This window comes from Oryctolagus cuniculus, chromosome 13, assembly GCF_964237555.1.
Source record: "Oryctolagus cuniculus chromosome 13, mOryCun1.1, whole genome shotgun sequence".
Classification (NCBI taxonomy): Eukaryota; Metazoa; Chordata; class Mammalia; order Lagomorpha; family Leporidae; genus Oryctolagus; species Oryctolagus cuniculus.
The window spans coordinates 27,036,585-27,058,779 of NC_091444.1; the positions used below are offsets into that span (position 1 = coordinate 27,036,585).

Below are 22,195 nucleotides of genomic sequence, written 5' to 3' on the forward strand. Positions count from 1 at the left end.
GGGTAGATAGATGCATGTCCTCAAAATGCTCTAGGGTGCTGACCCCGGAAGGTCAGGCAGGCACTTGAGCTCCAAGTCAGTGTCAAGCCCCTCACTCAGCTTTCTCCTGTGGAAAGGTCAGGATGATGGTAGGCTGGCATATTTAGATGATGGCTCGCAGGGAAGCCTCGGTGGGTTAGTCACCTCTTGGATGACATCACATTGCTACTCAATATAGTAGCAGCTGTTGGTTGCTTTAGGGGGTAGGGGTGGGGTCAGCTTTAGTTGACCAACCATGCCTTGAGGATAAATTCGAGGGGACCAGAGCAAAAGAGACGACAGGAGAACTCCTCCAATACATAGGCTGCTCCAGAGCTTCCAAAGGACTTTCAGCACTTCATCCCCAAATGTGAGTCTTGACTTTTCTTTGTCTTTGGGGCCATTGGCTGTAGAAGAGGGAAATGTTGCAGGAAAACAGAGTTTGGTCAGGAAGCCTCCAGCTGGGGGCAACCCCCTGCCACAGACAGGCTTAGTGGGCACCACCCTGAAGAGAGGCGGGAAAGTGAGAAGTTGGGTGATCGGTGACAAGACTTGAGACGGCCTAGACTTAGGGTGCTGCAGAGTCCCTGGGTTGGATCAGGGCTTCCTACCACCCCTCCACAGGCTGCCACACAACAGTGGGGCTGCATTAGCACCACACCGACACCACGGTGCATGCCTTTGTCTGGGTGAAGCCATGGCTGGGGGACACTGCTGATCAGAGCTGTAGTCCAGGGGGTGTTGATGACACAGCTCACAGCTCGCAATGGGAAGCCAATGGGCTTAGTTAATCACTTCCTTCCAGTGTGTTCTCCTCCTTGACTTTCCCACCTCTTCTGGGGCCCTTGGCGTGGTTAGCTGAACGTGGATGCATAGGGGGAGAGCTGACTCTTTACTCTGCCTACACTGGAACAAGTCCTGTTTGAGGAAGAAAAGAGTCTAGAGAGAAAAGCCGTGGAGCAGAAGTCAGGAGATTTGGCTTGGCAGCTGGTTCTGTCACTTACAACCTGTGTGACCTTGGGCAAGTCGTGGCCTCTCTAGATTTTGGCCATGGTCTCGGCCGTACAATAACGTTCACCTGGGGCTCTTCCAACCCCGACTGGTGCTCTCCAGTCCCTCTGGGTGTGCAGCCTCTGTTCTGTTGTTGGCAGAACAGAGAGGCCACGAGGTCTGAGTGTCTGGTTCCGGAACTCACTGCATGACCTTGGACAAGGACATCCTTTCCGTGATCCTTTGTTTTCTCATTTGTAAATATGGGTCATTTATAAGACTTCGGTCAGATAATGGAGGTGAGCGCATTTTCTGAGGTCCTAAGTGAATGTCTTTAAGTGATACCCTGAGTGTGACCAGGGAGGGCAAGGTGAGGGGAGGCTGGGAGGGGGTTGGCTGGTGACAGGTTGAGCTGTGACCAGGGCTACAAGGGGTAGGGGGTCGTGGTCAGCCCGTCTATGGACACCTCCAGCCTGTCCTGCTTGGTTCCTTTCCCAGCTGTAGGTGGAGGGGAAACCATCTGGAATTTGTAAGTGGTGCTGAAAACAGCCTAAGAGAGGGGCTCTGAGCTCTGTCTGCAGGGTGGTTCCACCAAAGAGGGCAAAGCAAGGAAGGCTGGGGAGTGGGTAGCATGCAGCTGGGTGTGGTGCACCCTGCGCCCAGCAGCCTCCCGACTCCTATCCATACCAGAGGGGAAGGGTCTTGGCCCCCATGCCTCCTCCTCCTGGCAGTGCACCGTCATTTCATACAGGTGGAAAAATGCCTTGGAGTGGGGCCCTGGCAATGACCGAATGGTGACCTGTGGTGGGGCAGGGCAGGGTGGGAGATCACAGATTCTCTGTGAAAACTCCCCAAATTCCTGTGTATTCTTCACATATATAGATTAGCCTACGGTTTCTGATTTTACTTCAACGATCTCTTTGCATGTCGTAGCAAAAACAAAACTGGCCACTCTTTTTGAAGCTGTTCCCTGAGTCTCAAGCATCTTTTCTCCCCCCTCCCACTTGAAAGGGGGCTTCTGTTCTCTCTCTCTCTCTCTCTCTCTCTCTCTCTCTCTCTCTCTCTCTCTCGTTGTTTGTGGAGCGGCAGGCGCTGAGGCGTTTAGCACTTGGCAGCAAGAGTGGCGGCCATAGGAGCAGCATGCAGTCCCCCTGCTGACTCATCTGACATTCACATAATTATGTTTCAGGAGTCAAAGTGATTTTCAAACTATGAGTAATGGACAGTATTAGGGAGAATGTTTACAAGGCCGCAGGCATTTCGGCACGCTGAAGTAACCAGCTGCTCCTGACAGCTGAAATGAGTGAAAGATTAAGAAAATGCTCCCAGGAAGACAAGCAGCATCACGTTCCCTTGGCTCTGCTTCTCCGCAGAGGATTCGGACCTGGGGACCTGTCCAGCTCTAGCATCGTTATCTGAATACCTTAACATCTGATTATTTTATAGGGATCCAATGCATTCCCTATTACAAAGCATTTAAAAAATAACATTTTTTCATTTACCCAATTCAAGAGTATTATGGATTTAGAAACTTCAGCAAGTTACTTCTTTTTTAAAAAAATAATATTATCAGTGTTAATACTCTCAATCATAGCCTAAGATTGTGAGAAGAAACACTGTTCTGTTGTTTCGAAGGCAGGAACAAGAATGCAAATCACTGGCTGCAATTTTAAAGCTGGGGGAAGAAGCCCCCAGGGGAAGGAGGTGAATGCTTTTTTGAAGTTCCTTTATAACAAACATACACAGTGCTATTTAAGAAAAAAGTTTTGAGAGTCATTGAATGCATCGTGCCAAGTATTTAAACCTCAGAAGAGAAAAACTGGACTGCGGTTCTGTCCCAGCTCTGAGTGTCGGTCCCTTACCTGTTTCCTGATGGTGCTTTCAGTAATCATTGTTCTGCCTACCTCGGACAAAGAGCCGTGAGCTCTGTGGGTTAGTGACAGAGCCTGCCCACCACCATAGCCCCACTGTCAAACTTGGGCCCTGCACATAGTAGATGCTCAGTAAATATTTGCAGAATGAATGAATGAGCCAAGAGCTGTAAGCACCGGAGCTCTGGTGTTGGGCTTATTAGATCTTGCCTTTAATTCTCCACGGCCAGGGCCCAAGGGCTCTGCAAGCTGGGTTGCATTTAGAGCTAGCATTAACAAGGAAAAGTAACTACTCATATCCTTGGGTCCTAACTGCTAGAATCAGGAGAAAGTTGACCACTCAACACTCCTTCAGAAAAGGCTCATTTAAAAACATCACGGTCATTTGAATTTGTCTGTCCGTTGGAGGTAAATCAGGAGAACTGTCAGACTTAATTTCATTGACCGGTTCCTGACCTGAAGCCATCTGTGCAGGTGTAACAACAATAAGGTTCCCTGGGTGCCTGCATGTAGGTGAGGAAGTGGTTAGGCTGAATAAACCCTTAAAAAGCAAAAGTTCCACCTCAGATGCATTTTTAAAGTTATAAAGGCACAGTAGAAATTAGGAAAAATTATCCCTGCCATTTTTTTTTAATGGGAAGAACTCCCACTTGATTTATACCCTAGGACCCACGGCTAACTTTTGATACAGGCTTGCTGGTATAGCTATAGCTTCTTCTCTATGGCACAGCACTCTCTTCTCTTGTTTTTCTGTTCCTGCCCCAGCTTCTCTGCCTCAGGCTCCCTTCCCTCTTTTCTCTCTCCCCACCTCATCCCGAAATTAACTCTTCCTTCCCTTCCTGTCCCCCTGCTGCTACCCCCACCCAAGCATGCCCTCTCCTCATGCCAACTCTGTTACAGCATCCAGCAAGGTGTCATTCTCATGGTGTGTGTTCAATGAAGTCGTCCAGAAATGTAGCAGGAAAAAGTCATGAACTAATTATAAGTTCATTTATAAATAAAGTCTTCGCAAATAAACTGATAATTATTTTTAAGCTTCCAAGCTTAATCACGCACACAAATATTCCTGTTCACGTAGTAGTGCCTTTGATGAAGCAGTAAAAATACTTTTGTGTTAAATCTCACGCTCTGATGCCCTCTGCATGTTGTACATTCGCATCATGGAGGGAACGGAGCAGACACACACTGACAACACAGACCTGCCCTTGATGGAGAGAGCCAGCTGTGCCCTTGTGGACCACCTGGATGGCCTGTTCTCCTCCCCACTCCCCATCAGTCATCTGGTTTGGCTTCCTTCCAGCAGTAGCTGTAAGCTAGCACATTCCTGGCTCAGCAAGCCAAAGCGGTGGTTAAGGAGACAACAGTGGGTTCTGTGGTCTCACCCCAGACGTGAGAGGATGACACCAGGAAGGGAAATTCAGCGTGCCATCCTGTGTCTGTCACTGGTGGTTCACCCCCAGGAGGCCGGCCCCTGGGTAAATCCAGGCTGGGGCCGTGTCTGACCCCGGAGCCTCCCTCACGCTCTTCAAGTCACAGCTGCTTGTCCAATGAGTGGGGATTTCACATCCTCTACTCCAGTGCTTCTGTAGGAGGGGACTTCACAAAGTTGAAGGAAAAGCAGAATTAAAAAACAGGCTTATTTTGGTGCAAAAATGTTTGAAATCTATGCATTTTTTTAAAAAACTGTTCCAAGTATCCCTGTAGGAACATTAACACCTGTTCATTGACATGAACATGTATGAGTTCAGATGACACAGTTACTATTCCCTAAGGCCATGTCAAGTCAAAAGGTTCCTCACTTTTGATCCTGGTTTATTTATCTTATACAAATTATAAATAATTTAATGTCATTTAGTACTATTGTTAGCAAGTTATTGAAGGATCCAGATATTTCTCATATATTCTAAATAAACATTGCCTGTTCAGAGCTCAGAGTAAACTTCTAGTTTTCCCCTGGAGTACTCCTTGCTTTATATCTCCCCCCTCTTTCTTGTTTTCTTCGTCTTTTCCTTCTTCCCTTCCATTTTCCCATCCCTCCCTTCTTCTTTTCTCTTTATTTTCGTGTTTCAGTTGTTTGGGCCTTTTGGCAGATGTCTTTCTAAAAAGTGTATCTGAGAGGAGAAAAGAGAAGGTGGCGAAGGCACCGAGGACTAGGTCGAGACACTTTTATCCTATGCACTTTTGGACTGAATTTGTAAGCATGACACTGGGTATTTTTTTCCTAATTAACAAAAAGTTGACTAAACAGCATTTTCCACTCCTCTTGTTTTCATTTTTTTAGAAGTGTTGTCTCCCTCCCACCTCCCATTCTAACTGTAGCCTATTTCCTCCTCACCAGAGTGAAAGACAGGAGTAACTTCCAAAGGGAAGGTGGGACCAGGGGAGGGAGAAGGCTGACAGCAGCTGAATACCTTTTAGTCCACCGTGGAGGGAGCTAGGGGAGGGCTTAGCAGAACAGGACCAAGGAATCTGGTGGGCTTTTTAAAAAAAAATTTAGGATATAAATATCATTAAGTCCTCTTCTACAACATCATGTTTATTGATTGTACAGGAGTCCCAAGTGAATTTAATGTCTTTGTCCTGGAATTTATTTAACTAGTACCCTATACTAACATTTGGGTAATGTCTGATTCATCAATATTTCAAACACTACTGCAGTAAATATTCGTATGGCTAAATCTTTGTACATAGCCTTCTTATTTATTTTAAATACATTTTATCCAAGTAGAATAAATATATCTCTCAAAGATAAATACATCAAAGGGCATACAAATTGTGGGGCCTTTGATACTTGTCACACGATATCATTTCAATTTTAAATTTCTGTAAATGGGAAGAAATGCTCTAGTTTTGTTCCCAAGTTGTACTTCCTGTTTATGAATTTTCATTTCAGAATCTTTGCCCAAATATCTGATCCTATCAATATTTACAATGATAGAGAATGTTTTATACATTTATAAAATATGTAGCAAAAGATTGCCTTGTCTTAAATGGTTTTTTAATAATAGTAATTTTCTGGCCTGATATTTAATTTTAACGTTGGTATATTTATAAATTTTTGACACATACACATATATAAAATATTGACATATTATATATAAAATATATACCATTATAACATATACTATATAAAACTCATATGAGAATATTTATGTATTTTATATTTATATATTTTAATATATATTTCTATATTTTTAAGGTTTAAAGTAATCACATCTATCAATATTTTCCCTTCTAAATAAAATTTCTCATATCCAAGTTTGAAAATTATTTCATATTTCATATCCAAGTATAAACCTTGTAAAGGTAAAATTTATATATTTACATATTTACAGTGAAATGCAAAAATCCTAAATGACCCATTCAGTAAGTCTTGACAAATGCATACATCTATCAAGATCCAGAAATTGGAGGAGTAGAAGTTTCTTTTTGAGACTATTGGTGTACGTATCTATGAGTACACTAAAAACCGTCGACTGGTGCACTTTAGATGGGAGAACTGCATGGTATGTGAGGCATAGCTAAGTAAAGCTGTTTAAAACAGAAACAGCAGCACCCCAGGAAGTTCCCTGGTGTCCTCCTGGTGAGGCCTCACTTCCACTGTACCCAGAGGAAGCTGTCGTTTTTAGTTTTTTCATCACAGATTGCTTTGCTTGGTTTAGGTCTTCACATAAAAAGAATCATATAGCATGATCTCTGGGGCCAGGTTTTTGAAATTCATCTGTGTTGGTGTGCTTCAGAAGTTTTGTCTTTGTTGCTAACAGTAGGATTTCATGATACGTCTAAATTACAGTTTGTTTATCCCTTCCTCTGGCCTGTTCCCAGTTTGGGGCCTCATGAATTAAGATATGAAGTGGACACCTGCTTTCATTTCTTGAACCTAGGGATGGGATTGCTGGATCATGGGATAGATATTTTATAGGAAATGGCTAGACTTTTTTCTAAATGGTGTGCCATTTTATGTGTCCTCCTACAACGCGTCAGAGTTCCAGTTGCTCCGTATCTTCGCCAACATTTGTTGTTGTCAATCTTTGTTATTTTAGCCATTCTGTTGGGTATGCAGTGATTGCCAGTTGTAGTTTTAATTTATATTCCCTTGATGATTAAAATTATTAAATATTTTTTCATGTGCTTCTAGTTATTAAATTTTTATTTAGATGGCTTCATATTTTATATCTATCTATTTATTCATCTAAAGGTATTCTGATTATCATTTAGGATAAAACTCTTAGTTTTTCTAAATAATCAGTTAATGAAATAAACCTTTTTTTCTTACTGACCTGTGAGACTTTTTTTTAATTACGTTCTTATGTATAATGGGTCTTGGAATATTCTGTTGTTAATCTAGACATTTGTATGCTTGTTATTTTGCCACTTCCACACTATCTTATTGAAACTTGCTTTTTAAAATTATTAAAAACACACCATTCCTTTTTACAGTCAACATTTTCTTTGCTGTTCATACCTAATTATTCTTTCAGTGAACACTGGAATGATTTTTGTCAAATTCTGAAAAGAATCCTATTGAGATTTTTATTGAAATTATATTGAGCATACAAATCAATTTGAAAAAACTGGCATTATTGTCATTAAACTTGCCATGTGAATCTTCTGTATTTCTCAATAACATTTCATAGTTTTTATTATATGAGTCCTTCATATTCTCATTAAAGCTTTCAAAAGAATTTAATATAAGTTTCTAATGTCATTGTTTATTTTTATTATTATAATTTTATTTTTAAAATTATATTCTCTAACAATGTCTTCTGCAATGGATGCAGAAATATAGTACGTCTTTATAGAAAAGCTATAAAGAAATTTTCTATATAGAAAACCCACTTTTATGATTTTTTATAGTTAGCAGTTTTCTTGAGCTCATATCAATTCTAATAGTTCTCATGGAATTGCTTTTTTTGAGTTTCCAGGAATATAATTATGTCATCTATAAACAATTACAAATATGCTTGCACCCTTCCAATATTATGAATCTCATTTTTGTGTGTCATAGTTCATTGCTCAGAAGTTTCAGATCAAAGTTAAAAATAAACCATGTTAATAATATTACCATAGTATTTCGTTTTTAAAGATGGTTTTGTTTCAAATCAATTTTATGTTAGAAGAAGTCTTAAATTTGAAATCTTCTTTTAAAAAGAGCTAGCTATTCAATTTTCATGTCTTTTCTGCATCTATTGGGACTCTCATTTGGGTTTTCTCTTTTAACATGTGGTATATAAGAGTACTTTTAAAAGTTCATGGAAAAATGGAATTAACAGCTAAGTTCATTTTAGTGCAAAAAAGTTTTGAAATCCAGGCACAGTTTTTTCATGACACATATTTTCCATGAACTTTTTGAAGATCACTTATATCCACGGATTTCAAAACTGTTCTGCACCAAAATAAACTTATCTTTTAATTCCATTTTTGCATAAACTTACTGAAGTACCTCATATTATACTATTGGATTTTTCATGTATTAAAAGAAAGCATTTTCCTTCTAAGTAAATCCTTACTTGGGTTATTCTTTGATACTCTGTTATCTGTGATTTTTCTTCTTTATATTTGTAATTCTGATAAGCTTATTATTTTCTTTTTTGAGCTATCTTTTTCAGGATTTTAAAGTAAGGTCATTTTTATAAAGTAAATTAGAAACTACATTTCTTAATAATTAGTGAAGCATAATAGCTACCTAGTCCCTTAAGAGTTGAAAGATTTCTCCCTATAAAGTTTTCTAGGCCAAGGAAATCTTTTCTCCTTCTTTTCTCTACTTTTCTTTTTCTGTTTAGTTTCTTCAGCTGTAATTGAAATATTTAGACTTCATATTTCTAATTTGGGTAATGTGTATGTTTCCAGAACACTATCCAGTTAATCTAGGTTTTTGTTTTATTACTTACAATTTTGCAAAGTATTATTATCTTATATTTAAAACATCTCCTTCTTCTCTGGTTTTGAATCCCCCCTTTTTATTTCTATTTTTATAGTTCATAGGAATTTCTTCTTTAGCTTAAAAGATTTGTCTATTTTATTACTTCTTGAAAAAGTAGCTTTTGAATTAATTCTGTAAGTGTTCCTGTATTCTAATTCATTTAATTTATTTTTGCCTCTAGAAATTCTGTTTTTCTAGGTTTTCAGAGATTTTGTTGTTGCTATTGTTATTGTCTTTATAAACCCTTGGGTTGAATACTCTTGGTTTTCTTTCCTGGAAATAATGAAATCAGACTGTCTCTTAAACTTTTAGTATGACTGTGAGGAGATTTCATAATTTTTGACATGGTGTGCCTTTATTTTAATTATTTTCTAACTGCTATTTTCTTAAGCTTTAATTTTTATTTTATTTAATTTTGCTTCACTCTAGTACTTTGTTTTTGTTTTAATTTCTATTATTAATAATTTTATTGCCTTGTGATCAAGGAAGTAAGCTTATATAATTTCTGTTTCTTAAAATATCTCCTATTTTTGGTTAGGTACATTGCAAAGCCCTTCTGTTCTGTTTGCAACTCATATAAGAAATCTTTCCTACTTGCTGACAATAAATGTATTTTCATATTTTTTTCCCTAAGAGTTGCAAAGTTTTGCTCTGCACATTTAGATCTTTAATCTTTACTGTCGGTGTGAGCTGGAATGTAATTCTACTTTTCTCCCTGAGGAGTGACCAGCTGTCCAGCCCACCTTTGTCCCCACGTGCTTTGTGACGCTACATCAGTCATGTGTGGAGCTCTCTCCCAGATATAGGCTATTTCTGGGCTTTTGTTCTGTCCCATTCATCTCTAGGTATATCCCCTAATACCACCACAGTCTTTTTAAGACTAGTTTTCTATGAAGACATATCTTGCCATCCTCTTCTTTTTCTTCAAAATTGTCTGGGCTCTTCCTGGACTTTCACATGAATTTTAGAATCAGCTTAAGAAATATACACACAGATTTGGGGAATTTTTAAAATTAAAATTGCTTCAAGTCTACAGATCAATACGGAGATAGTTGACAATGTTACTTTATGGCTAGTCAATGAACATGGTATTTCTGGCCATTTACTTAGGTCTTCCTTTATATTCTTCAATAATATTTTCATAGATTTCTTCAGAGAGATTTTGTGTATCTTTTAATAAGTTTGTCCCTAAATTACAAAAAATGTCACGATTGTGAATAGGATTTTTTCCTACTATATTTTCTGTTCATATATATTCCTGCTATATATTCTATTCCATTACTGTTAATGGGTGCAATTTTTTTGGTATCTGAACACTTTTTTTTCCCCTAAGGACATTTCTGTGAATTTTCTTGAGTTCCTTACGGAGAAAATCACATTTTATGCAAACAAAAAGAGTTTTCTTTCCAATATCTCCCCTGCCTCTGTCTCCATCATTTTATGTTGCATCAGTTATGACCTTCAGTATAAGGCTGAATGCTTATAACCAGTATCCTGTTATTCTTAACTTTAATGGAAATGTGTCTAAGATACCACCAGCTAGTACAATATTTGCTTGTGGAGTTTTGATATAAGGCTTTCATCAAGTAAAGCAAAATTGTCTTCTATACTTCAATTACTAGTGTTTTATTTGCTTGTTTAATATCATGAATGAATGCTACCTTCTGTCAAATATCTTTTCTACATTTTTACTGATAGTAAAAAGATAAACAATATAGAGACAATCCTTTCATTTTAATCTATAATTTAAATAAAGGTTTTCTATTTTTGAATTACATTTTCACTCTTGAAATTAAATAGTTACTACATGGTCACATTTTCTAAAGATTCTGTATTTACATGACAAGTGATATTGTTACAATTTTCTCTCATTATATTGTGCTTGTCTGACTTTAATATCTCAAAAAATTAAACTGGGCAATCCTCTTCCTTCTCCTTCCCCCATTCTCTGAAACAGCTTTTGGTTTTTGCTTTTAAAGCAGGGTTTATCTGTATTCTGAAGATCTGGCAAAACCCTTTGGGCCTGGGGTCTTTGGAGAACTTTTGAATAATAGTTAATTTAGTGGCTAAGCTTTATTCTGTTTTCATGTGAATAAATTACCAATTTTTCTCTTGAAAATTATTCACTTCTTTTAGGTTTCCATAGTTATCGAGATAGAGTTGTCATTATTATTCTTTTATGTTTTTTGAAATCCTCTCTGAATCTATGTCTATCCTTTTTTATTCCTATTTTCTATTTGTGTTTTTCTTCTTTTTCATGATCAGTTACGCTCAGGGTTTATTATTCTGTAAACTTTTCTGAAAAATCAACTTCTTGTTTTACCCATCATACAATTTCTGTTGCTTTTCTCTTATGCTTATTATTTGCTGAGTTCTAGTTTAGATTTCTCTCTTGTCTTTGCCTACTTTCCTAAGGTGAATGCTTTACTTATTTATTGTCCAGTGTATCTGGTTTTTCATCTTGGTGTTACTGAATACTCTTTTAAAGTAGAACTTTCATTGTCCTTTTGACCACAACAAGGGCCCCAGTACTTTTTAGTTACATGTTGAACCCTGTCTCCCTTCTTTTTGTTTCTTGCCCTTTGTAAGCATAAAAATAGGTTTTCTTTTACAATCAGTAGTTAATTATGTTATCAAAATATAATACCTTTACTAGTTCTTTTAGTGACAGTCTAGTTGGAAATTCTCTTGATCTTTGGATGTCTCAAATGTCTATTTGTCAGGGTACAGAATTCTAGATTGACAATTATTTTCCCTCTGCACTTTGAACATATTACCCTTATTATCTTCTAGAATCTACTGTTGCCTTTGAAAAGCTTTCTTCAGACTAATTTTCATTCCTTTGTTGGTAATACATCTTTTATCTCTGTTATCTTCTGATTATCTCTGTATCCTTAATGGTTTGCAATTTTGCTACAATGTGTTTAGGTACAAACTTATTCTTAGTTCCCTGCTTGGCACTCAAGTGTACATTTGATTTAAAGTCTTCAATTCTGGAAAATTATCAACAATTATCTCTTCAAATATTGCTTCACTGTCATTCCCTCCTTTTCTCTTCAGAACTCCTATTAGATTGCATCCATCAATCTATCTATTGTGTCTTTTAAAACTTTCTCTCCTTTGCCCATGTTCTGGGTAGGTTCCTAAGCACATTTTCTCACTTCACTAATGCACCTTTCAATTTTATCTATGCCAGGAATTTTTTCATTTAGGATATTTTGAATTTCGATATTTGTATTACTCATTTCTGAAGTTTTCAGTTGGCTGTTTTTCATACTACCTGCTATTCAAAGTATTTCTACCTATTTTGTCTTGTAACTTATCCATCTCTTTTGACATCTCAAATGTATCACTCAAATTTCTTTGTTAGGCTGCCCTATAAAATTAGTTTCAATCTAGAGTAAAAATACTGCCCTGGTTATTGACTTTACTGTTCTTCTGAGCATTAGATTCCTTTGTCTTTTGGAATCTGGGTTTGCTGGCTCCTCTCAAATGGAAATCATAGTTGTTTTCTCCCTCTCTCTCCCACTTGGAGATCACTCCTCCCTGTTCTCCCACTAGTGCAGTGGTCCCACCCTTTTCCTCAGCTCCCCTATCCATAACAGGAGTTTCCAGGAGCTAGAGCTCCAAGGTTGTTTGTCTCTCCCCAAGCTTGGGAGACTCAACACCTCCCATAATAAGCCATTAGCCCCACAAGGAGAGAGACTGTCCATGTTTCGATCACCTTTGTATCCCCAGTGCATAAAGCAGTAGGTGAGTGAAGGATGGCTAACATGTCAAAAAGTGAAGGCCTGAACTTTTGGGGCTCAGCTTGGAGCTTTCTTTACCCCCAGTCTCCCTGGGAAGCAGTCAGCCTAGGACATACCTTGTATCTGCTGAAGGGAGTAACCACTGGCATGAGAGCTGTAAGACCTTGGTTTCTGCACTGCCTCTGTCTCCTTTCTGGCAAAGTCATCTAATCACCCTAACCTCTGAATTGCTCTTCTGTTCAATGAACATCCCGGGGTAGAATAGCCATGTTCTATGCAGAGGGTGGCTGTGCCATCAGTCTGGGTATCAGAATAAGATTCCTCCAGCTGATATGTAATAGTGTGAATAAGAATTAAACTTCATCTTTGAACACAGTGACATTGTTTTGGAGTTGTCTATTACTGCAGCATACATAGGTCCTGGTATCCTATCCATGGGTGGCAAGCCAGCAATTATCTCACATTTCAGTACTCCAATTTTCTGTGCAAAGTCTAACATTGCCTGGAATTATCAAAGCTATAAAAAATACATTTAAAAGTGCCATGGTGCCCTTTCTGGAGAAGAATAGGAAGCCAAACTTTTGACTTGAACATAATTTCAATTTTATGTGAGAATATACAGCACTATTATATGCCTTGGTGACACGGTGCTGCCCACTGGGGCTGGCAGAGTGGGCTGGCTCCTATGGGAAGTGCATCCTGACTGTGGTGGTCTTTGGGTTCTTTGTCACATGTCTCAGTGGGGCATCTGTGCTTGCTTACTCTTTTCTGCTCTTGGTGGGTGTGCCTCCAGTGGAAACCCCAGCCACTTCCCAGTTTGCTCCCCATTGCTCCTTTGCAGAGGAAAACTCAAAAACCAGTAACTTAGATTGGGTATTTGGCATAGCAGTTAAGACACCACTGGGGATGCCCATGTCCAATATCAGTTGGGTGCTTGAGTTCAAGCCCCACCTCTGTTCCAGATTCCAGCTTCCTACTGATGCACACACTAGCAAGCAGCAGGTGATGACACAAGTGTTTGGGTCCCTGTCACTCATGTGGGAGACCTGGATTGCGTTCCCCGCTCCCAGCTTTGCCCTGGCTCAGCCTGCTATTATGGGCATTTGAGGAGTGAACCAGCAGATGAGAGATCTCTCTTTGTGTGTGTGTGTGTGTGTGTGTGTGTGTGTCTCCCGCTGCCTCCCTCTCTCTGTCTGCCTTTCAAAAACAAAAACAAAACAAACACAACCGAGAACTCAGATAAATTCCCAGTGAAATCAGTTTCGAGTAGATACAGGAAATAAGTTCCCCAGTGCCCAGAGTGAACTAAATGAATGTGAATCCCCTGGCATCTCTTATGAGAGTCGTAGGAGTTTTGCTTTGTTGTTATTGTTGTCCTTGATGTTTTACCAATGGAAGTAGGATTTATTGAATTTAAAAATGTAAAAAATATTTGTGGTTCCTTAGACATTTGCACTGCTATGAAAAAAGTTATATTTTATGCTACAATTATTAATGGTTTGAAAAGAGACAGCAGAAACAAAATATGGCCTATGCTATGAAAATGCAAACCATACAAATTAAAAGCAACTACTCAATCCCCTGAGGCATGCTTAATACGCATCTGAAATATCTCACTTAGCCATGCAATAACCACTTAGTGGTGATCTGATATTTGAAGATGCCAGATAGCCTCTGGATAAGGGATATAATTGCACATTCTCAAAGAAATACAGTTCTTAAAATTTTCTAGCACAGAGACATTAGACATTAGAACTTGGCCAGTAGAATGTTACTCAGTCTTCTAATGAACATACAGAGCACACTGGTTTCTGACTGAGATGGAGCTTCAGAGAGCAAACAACACTCTCTTAAGCCCAAAGAAAATCTCCCTCCTCCCCCGCAACTACAGGTGCCAAGTTTGGCAAATAAGAATACGGTACCCAGGTAAATGTGAATTTTGAGTAAAAAAGAATTTTTAGCATAAGTATACCCAGACACTACATGGGACACACTTATACAGATATTGTCATACATATACATAGATATGCATACACATATTTATACTAAATATTATCAGCTGTTTATCTGAAATTCACATCCTGTACTTTTACCTGGCAACCCTACTATCTACTATGTTAACCTGCATTTTGCACCTTCCTTCATGGAGCTTGGCCAACCCGTGCCCAACCCCCATCCATTCCGTGTGAAGTGAGCTTGTTGAGGGCGTTGGCACATTACACACTATGGATCTCATTAAGAGAAGAGGCTCCTCACCTGCACTCTCAACCCCATCGCATCCTTACAAAGCAGTGCGGCTTTTAGAACTTCCCCCAGGGGAGGGTTGTGTGGGCTCCCCCCCTCAAAGCCCTATTTTAGTCACAGTCACTAGCACTGGAGGAAAAGCTCGCTGGTCATGAGATCCAGCTTTTGCCATGTCACAAGAGTCACTGAAACTGAGTGCCGGAAGGAAGCCTTGGAAGAACAGACCTGTCCCTTGGCCAAGAGCTCTGCAAGCCTGCTCCCGAAACAGGCCCTTAAGAAAAATATTTTTTTTCTTTTTTCACAATCAAAATCCCTGACGTCTCTCCCTGCATAGAGATTGAGCAGCACGTTCTAACCTGAGACTGAATGATTTTAGGCAGGTATTCAGGCTTTGCCATGGACACTTGAACCTGGGGAAGAAATGAAAGAACGAATGAATGATCTGTTTGAGTTTGCCATCTTGGGTGGATAATCCTGGTCAGAACAGTGTTGGAGAAAGTGCCCAAGAATTTAATTTGGTGAGAGTCTAAAATCTCTGCCACAAAGCTCATGTGTCCCCTGCAAGCCAGACAGGAATGGGCATACAAAAATATTACAATGTGATGGTGGGTGTTTGTGACATAGTGGGTTAAGCTGCCGCTTGGGATTCCCACATCCCCTGTCAGAGTGGCTGGTTGGAGTCCCAGCTACTCTGCTTCTGATTCAGTTTCTCCTAATGCATCTGGGAGGCAACAAATCTGCTGTTCACTCCCCAAATGGCCACAATGGCCAGAGCTGGGCCAGGCAAAGCCAGCAGCCTGGAACGCCATCCAGATCTCCCACATGGGTACAGGGGCCCAAGGACTTGAGATACCTTCTGCTGCTTTCCCAGCACATTAGCAGGGAGCCAGATCAGAAGCAGAGCAGCGGGGCTGGCACCGTGGCGTAGTGGGCTAAACCTCCGCCTGCGGCACCAGCATTTCACATGGGTGCCTGTTTGTGTCCCAGCTGCTCCTCTTCCAATCCAGCTCTCTAATTATGGCCTGGGAGAGCAGTGGAGAATGGCCCAGGAGCTTGAGTCCCTGCACCCATGTGGAAGACCCAAAGGAGACTTCTAGTTCCTAGCTCCTGGCTCCTGTCTTCGGCTTGACCCAGCTCTGGCTATTTCAGCCATGTGGGGAATGGACCAGCAGATGGGAGACCTTTCTCTCTCTCTCTCTCTCTCTCTCTCTCTCTCTCTCTCTCCCTCTCCCTCTCTCCCTCTCTCCCTCTCTCCCTCTCTCCCTCTCTCTGTCTATGACTCTGCCTCTCAGGTGAATAAATAAAATTAAAAAAAAAAAAAAAAAGAAGAAGTGGAGCAGCCAGGACTTGAACCAGCGCCCCCATGGGCTGCTGGCAACTAAACCTGCTGCTCCACAGCATCGGCCCTGACTCCCACTTTCTCTCAAGTCATTAGAGCACCCTGGGAAAGCACAATGAGCAACTTCTCCTGGTGACCCTGGGCTGGACCCTCTATGGGAGCGAGAAAGGCACTGCCGGGAGCTTATTGCCTCTGACAAATGAGCATTTTCATGTGCTCTGATGCCAGCTTTCCCTTTTCCCCTGAAGGTGAGAGGAGTGAGCTGGGGGAAGGATGGAGCAGATTATGTTTTGAGAAAGAGAGGAACATTCGGAAGTCAAAAACAATGCAAGCTATTAATTGAGAAAAAGTGACATCTTTAAAAGATCATGTTTGGTAGGATCTTATGATAATAATATAACAGTCAAATTAAACACAGTTGGTGTTTGATAAATATGGATGAGTGCATTAGTAAATAAAGAACACTGGTACCTCTGATATGTATCTGAGTGAAGTAGACTTTCACAAGCTGTCTTGGAGATTAAAATATTCCTTTATTATACTGTTTCTATGGGAAAATGTTTTGCACTCCAAACAACTGGCTTGCAAGCAGATGTTTGCAGAAGTTGGGGTTGCTGCCGTGGGAGCAGGTTACATGATGTAAACCACAGTTGCTGGCCTGGACTTCTTGTGACCAACTCACATGTTTAGAAGCCCACAGGCTGGACTCAGGGAAGCAGCCATTGGCCAGGGGACAAAGTGTTGCTAACAGGGAAATACCCTGGACTGTGAACTTATGACAGAGGGCAGAAGAAAATGATAAGTAAAAGCCAGCCTTTCCATTTAAAGTCAGGTGCAAGTTCAGTTCCAATTTAGCATTGACCATGCGGTCACCCATTCATCAGTCCACTCAAATGTCCTCTCTTTCTCTCCAAGTCTTGAAAAATAACACTGAAGGGAGAAACAAAATGCATTCAGTTATAAGGACAGAAAGGACAAGGGGATGGAGAAGAGCAGACAAGAGATCAGATCAACATAAATGTGGAAGACGGGAGGTGTGAGATGGGGCACATTAAATAATTGTAATAATTAATTAACTAATTTAGCACCTCCGAAGGGGCCCCAGTGACCGTGGGAGGTGAGTGCGAGTGGTAAGGCTGAAACCAGGGAGACTAGTTAGAGGTCTGGACCAAAAGGTGTGACGGCCCCCAGCAACTCCCTCTGCACCTGAAGCCAGGTGGCTGCCCCCCACCTTGAGAAGATTGTTTGAAAGAAAACCTGAAATCACAAGAAGCTGAGATGGAAAGATTGCAAGCAGCGTGTGGATTTGGATGAAAGGGAGATCGAAGGGCCAGGGTCATGCCACCACGGGTTAAGCTGCCGCTTGAGATGCCAGCATCACCCATGTGGGAGATGGAGTTTCTGGCTCCTGGCTTTGGCCTGACCCAGTTCCGGCTGTTGCTGCCATTTAGGGAGGGAACCAGCAGGTCCAAGAGTTTTTTTTGTCTCGCCCCGTCTCTCCCTACCACTTGACCTTTCAAATAAATAAATCTTTAAAAAAAAAAAAAAAAAAAAAAAAAAACTAAAGGAAAGGAGGGGTTGAGTGAAAATGCACATTCTGAATGTGAGGATGCCCAGCACACATCTCTCCCTGCTCACTGACAGTTCCTAAACAGATGTGTTGGTATCAGCCCACCAGAGGGAAGTTCAGATCTGGTCAACAGCAAAGACTTGGATTGCTAACACTTGGCTTGGGGTCTACCAACGAAGAATCACATGTCATACCCGGAGGGCTGCCACCAGGCAACAAGACAGGACCTGGCTCCTCTTCTCAGTGCCTTGCTCTTGTCTGTCACAATGGGTCAGCAGGGGTCACCTTGCAAGTGAGATGAGTGGGATATTTACTCTTCCAAAATTTAATTTTCACATATATCATAGTAATACATGTACAAAGTTTAAAAAGTCAAACATGGGTGGGCGGGGCCAGCATTGGGGCACAGAGGGTTAGGCTGCCGCGTGCAATGCTGGCATCCCATACAAATGCTGGTTTGATTTCCAGCTGCTCTGCTTCCGGTCCAAGTACTTGGGCCCCTGCCACACACATGGGAGACCCGGATGAAGTTCTAGGCTCCTGGCATCGGACTGTGCCAGCCCTGGATGTTATGCCATTTTATAAAATATATATATATTTATTTATTTATTTGAAAGCAGACTTACAGAGAGAGAGACAGAGACAGATTTTCTGTCCACTGGTTCACTCCCCAAATGGCCACAATGGCCAGGGCTAGCCTTGGCTGAAGCCAGGAGCCAGTAGCTTCATCTGGGTTTCACAAGTGGGTGGCAGGGACTCAAGTACTTGGGCCATCTTCTACTGCTTCCCCAAGTGCATTAACAAGAAGCTGGATTGGAAGTGGAGCAGCCAGGACCAGAACTGGCACCCATATGAAATGCCAGCATCGCAGGAGGTGACTTAACCTGTTATGCCACAAGGCAGGCCATTTGAGGAGTGAACCAGAAGATGGAAGAGTTCTCCCTCTCTCTCTGCCTTTAAAAAAAAAAAAAATTAAAAGTTAAACAATACAACAAGGCCTATAACAAAAAAAACAATCTCCCAGTTCATGCAATCCCACCCCATTCCCACTCCCAGAAAGCAAAAACTTTCAATTCCTTTAACTTTCTCTTTTCCATATTTATAAATAATGTTGCGCACACCACCAATTTCTTGATTTCCCCATTTTGAACACTCTCTCTTGACTTCCCACTTGGGCCACTTTGGATTTTGTTCCTTCCTCTACTGTCCACATACCCCCTCCTTCCGAATGCTCAAAATGATATCACACTTCAGCTGCCTTCACATTTGGGCAACAGTTTCCCTTTTAAAAGTATAAGTATCAAAAACATATGGCTTTTTTTTTTCTGTGAAAAAGCAGACATATTTGTGCTTTTTAAAAATAAAATAATTTTTCCTATTTAAAACCAAGTCATATACAGCATTGCTTTGAGCATTTGAAGCTGTGCTATAGGAGAGAAACCATTTGACTGTTTTTTCTAGGATTCTCCTTGAAGTGATACACGAATGGTGACTGTGGCTGGGTCAAGATGAAAGTAAGGTCCAAATTTACAAAACTGTAATAATGTTCACTTAATTCATTTCCTTTTTTTTTTTTTTTTTTTTTTGACAGGCAGAGTTAGACAGTGAGAGAGAGAGAAACAGAGAGAAAGGTCTTCCTTCTGTTGGTTCACCCCGCAAATGGCCACTATGGCCATCGCGCTATGGCAGGCGCACTGCAGCCTGTGAACAGCGCCAATCCGAAGTCAGGAGCCAGGTGCTTCCTCCTGGTCTCCCATGCGGGTGCAGGGCCAAGCACTTGGGCCATCCTCCACTGCCTTCCCAGGCCACAGCAGTGAGCTGGACTGGAAGAGGAGCAGCTGGGACAGAATCTGGCACCCCAACCAGGACTAGAACCCGGGGTGCCAGTGCCGCAGGTGGAGCCGGCCTCATTTCCATTTTTTTAAAAACAATTTTAAAGAGTTATTTATTTAAAGAGTTACACAGAGAGAGACAGATACATTCTATCCACTGCTTCACTCCCCAGATGGCCACAACAGTCAGGGCTGGGCCAAGTTGAAACCAGGAGCCAGGAGTTTCATCTGGTTCTCCCACATGGGTGGCAGGGGCCCAAGCACTTGGGTCATCTTCCACTGCCTTTCCCAGGCCATTAGCAAGGAGCTGGATTTGAAGTGGAACTGCTAGAACATGAACTGGAGCCCATATGGGAAGCCAGTGTCACAGGCAGTGGCATTACCCCCATGCCATAAGACCAGCCCCCATTATCACTATTTTTTTTTTTTTTTTTGACAGGCAGAGTGGACAGTGAGAGAGAGAGACACAGAGACACAGAGAGAAAGGTCTTCCTTTGCCGTTGGTTCACCCTCCAATGGCCACCGTGGCTGGCGCGCTGCGGCTGGCGCACCGCGCTGATCCGATGGCAGGAGCCAGGTGCTTATCCTGGTCCCCCATGGGGTGCAGGGCCCAAGCATTTGGGCCATCCTCCACTGCACTCCCTGGCCACAGCAGAGAGCTGGCCCGGAAGAGGGGCAACCGGGACAGAATCCGGCGCCCCGACCAAGACTAGAACCCGGTGTGCCGGCGCCGCTAGGCAGAGGATTAGCCTACTGAGCCGCGGCGCCGGCCATCAGTATCACTATTAAAATCAACCTACACACAAAGCAAGGAAGATTTAACTATGGTGACAGAGCAGCTGATTGTAAATGTTCATTCTTTTTTTAAAAATTAAGTTTTTAAATACACTAGAGAGGCAGAGAGAGAAAGAACACAAGTTCCCACCCCCTGATTCACTCCCCAACTGCCTGCAATGGCCAGGCTTGGGCTGGGCTGAAGCTGGGGGCCGGGAACGCCATCCAGGTCTCCCACATGTGTGGCAGTAACCCAAGTACTTGAACCATGTCTTGCTGCCTCCCAGGGTGTACATTTAACAGGAAGCTGGAATAGGGAGGAGAGTTAGGACTCAAACCTAGGCACTCCAATATGGGATGTGGGCTCCCCAATGGGTGTCTTCAATCATCAGGCCAAATGCCTGCCCAACATTTTCATTCATGATGCAAAATTAAAGCTATAGGTGGCAGATAATGGGAGAGGGAGAGAGAGGGAAAGAAGGAAACTGTGCTGATCACCTCTACTGACACAGCAGGCATCAGAAGGGGCTTTGTAGATGGAGGATCAAGTGCATTGTGTCCACATGCAGAGGAAACCAAGCAAAGGACTAAAGCTGGGGGGAGGGAAGGAGAAAGCTAAATCTTCTCTGTGTCTAAAGCTCTGTGTCACAGAGGTGAGTCTTCAACTGACCGCATAGTTACAAACATATTACTGAGTTAGGAAGTGCACTGTCCACATCATTTTTAAGAGAGCCAACTGAAGGTAGCAGCCTCTGAGAGGAGCCAGGATGTGGGTGGGCACCGTTAGTTTTCAACACTTCCTTTCTGTCTGATTTCTTTTATATTGAACACAGAATACTTCCATTTTTAAAGCAGAACACTCACTTAAAAGTTGAATTCACTGTGAACATGGGAGCCATAACTGCAGATGTCATTTCATGATCTCCAGCCACATCACTCCTGCAGGAACGGCACATTTCCTGGGCTCTTGTTTAAATGGTAACCTAAGCTTAATGGGCCTCTTGGTGGAAGTCTTACGAAGTTAGCATTGAACATGGGCAACATTAGAGGGGCAAGATAATGTGTTTTCTTTGCTCTTACTGTTGGCTAGAAGGTAAGTGTGCTGACCATTTCGATAATGCGGAGAAACTGCACAGAAGTGAGACATATTCCTTTTGGATGGATCTGGTTTCTTAACTTACCAAGCCACAGTGCTTGCCCCTGGATCTGGTTTCATGTACCAAACCTTACTCTGAGTCTGGAATCTTCCTTTATTACTTAAGCAGGTCTCCTGTACTTTTCCTGGTCCCATCCACCTCTGTAAAGCTGGACTTCGCAGGAGGATTAGGGGCTCAGAGTGTGACACACAGCTTTGAACCCATAGCCAGACGTCCCAGGATGTGCAGCTGGTATAGATTTCCCTTCATCATCCTTATTCTCAAAGTTAGGAGGGAAAGGCACAGTGTCTGTCTCTGCAAAGACACCGGCCCTTATTATGCTCTGTAAAATGAATGAACATAGCAAGACATTCCAGATGACCCCCATTCTAACTCCATCTACTTCCCCAGAGTCAGCTTCCCTTATGTGTCTACATTCCCTCTTTGCAGGGAAACATAATCCTCTGTGCTTGCATGCCTTTGCATATTCTGATTTCTCTACTTGGCATGCTTTTCCTGTCCTTAAGGAGATGTCTTCAAGACCCATCTTTTTTAAAGAAGCCGACTGTGTGACTGCACCGCAGTGTCCCCTGCTCCTTAGACAGAGGACCCCTGTTGCTAGACAGAAGTCTTTGATCTGTCTTCAACAACTGCCACCAGGCCCTCTTGCAAGGAGGCAAAACTAAAGTGAGATCTTGGCTTATATGTGAGGGAAAAACATAATCCAGAAACTCACCAAGCTGGTTGAG

The 22,195-nt window shown here is 41.7% G+C and overlaps 1 protein-coding gene and 1 long non-coding RNA gene across 18 annotated transcripts in view; one reads left to right on the plus strand and one right to left on the minus strand.

Annotated features, from left to right (window-relative positions):
* Positions 1-243: 243 nt before the first annotated feature.
* Positions 244-22,195, plus strand: part of ATF3 (activating transcription factor 3) — a 52,008-nt gene continuing 30,056 nt past the window's right edge. For 7 of the 17 annotated variants that reach the window (XM_070055276.1, XM_070055273.1, XM_070055269.1 and 4 more), the window contains exon 1: positions 244-388. The gene's annotated coding sequence lies outside the window, so the exon portion shown is untranslated. The remainder of the gene's footprint in view (positions 389-22,195) is intronic. The other 10 variants (XM_070055272.1, XM_070055279.1, XM_070055266.1 and 7 more) reach the window with 5 other exon arrangements.
* Positions 3,554-22,195, minus strand: part of LOC138844944 (uncharacterized) — a 75,571-nt gene continuing 56,929 nt past the window's right edge. The window contains exon 3 of the long non-coding RNA XR_011381429.1: positions 3,554-4,475. This is a non-coding gene — a long non-coding RNA (uncharacterized lncRNA). The remainder of the gene's footprint in view (positions 4,476-22,195) is intronic.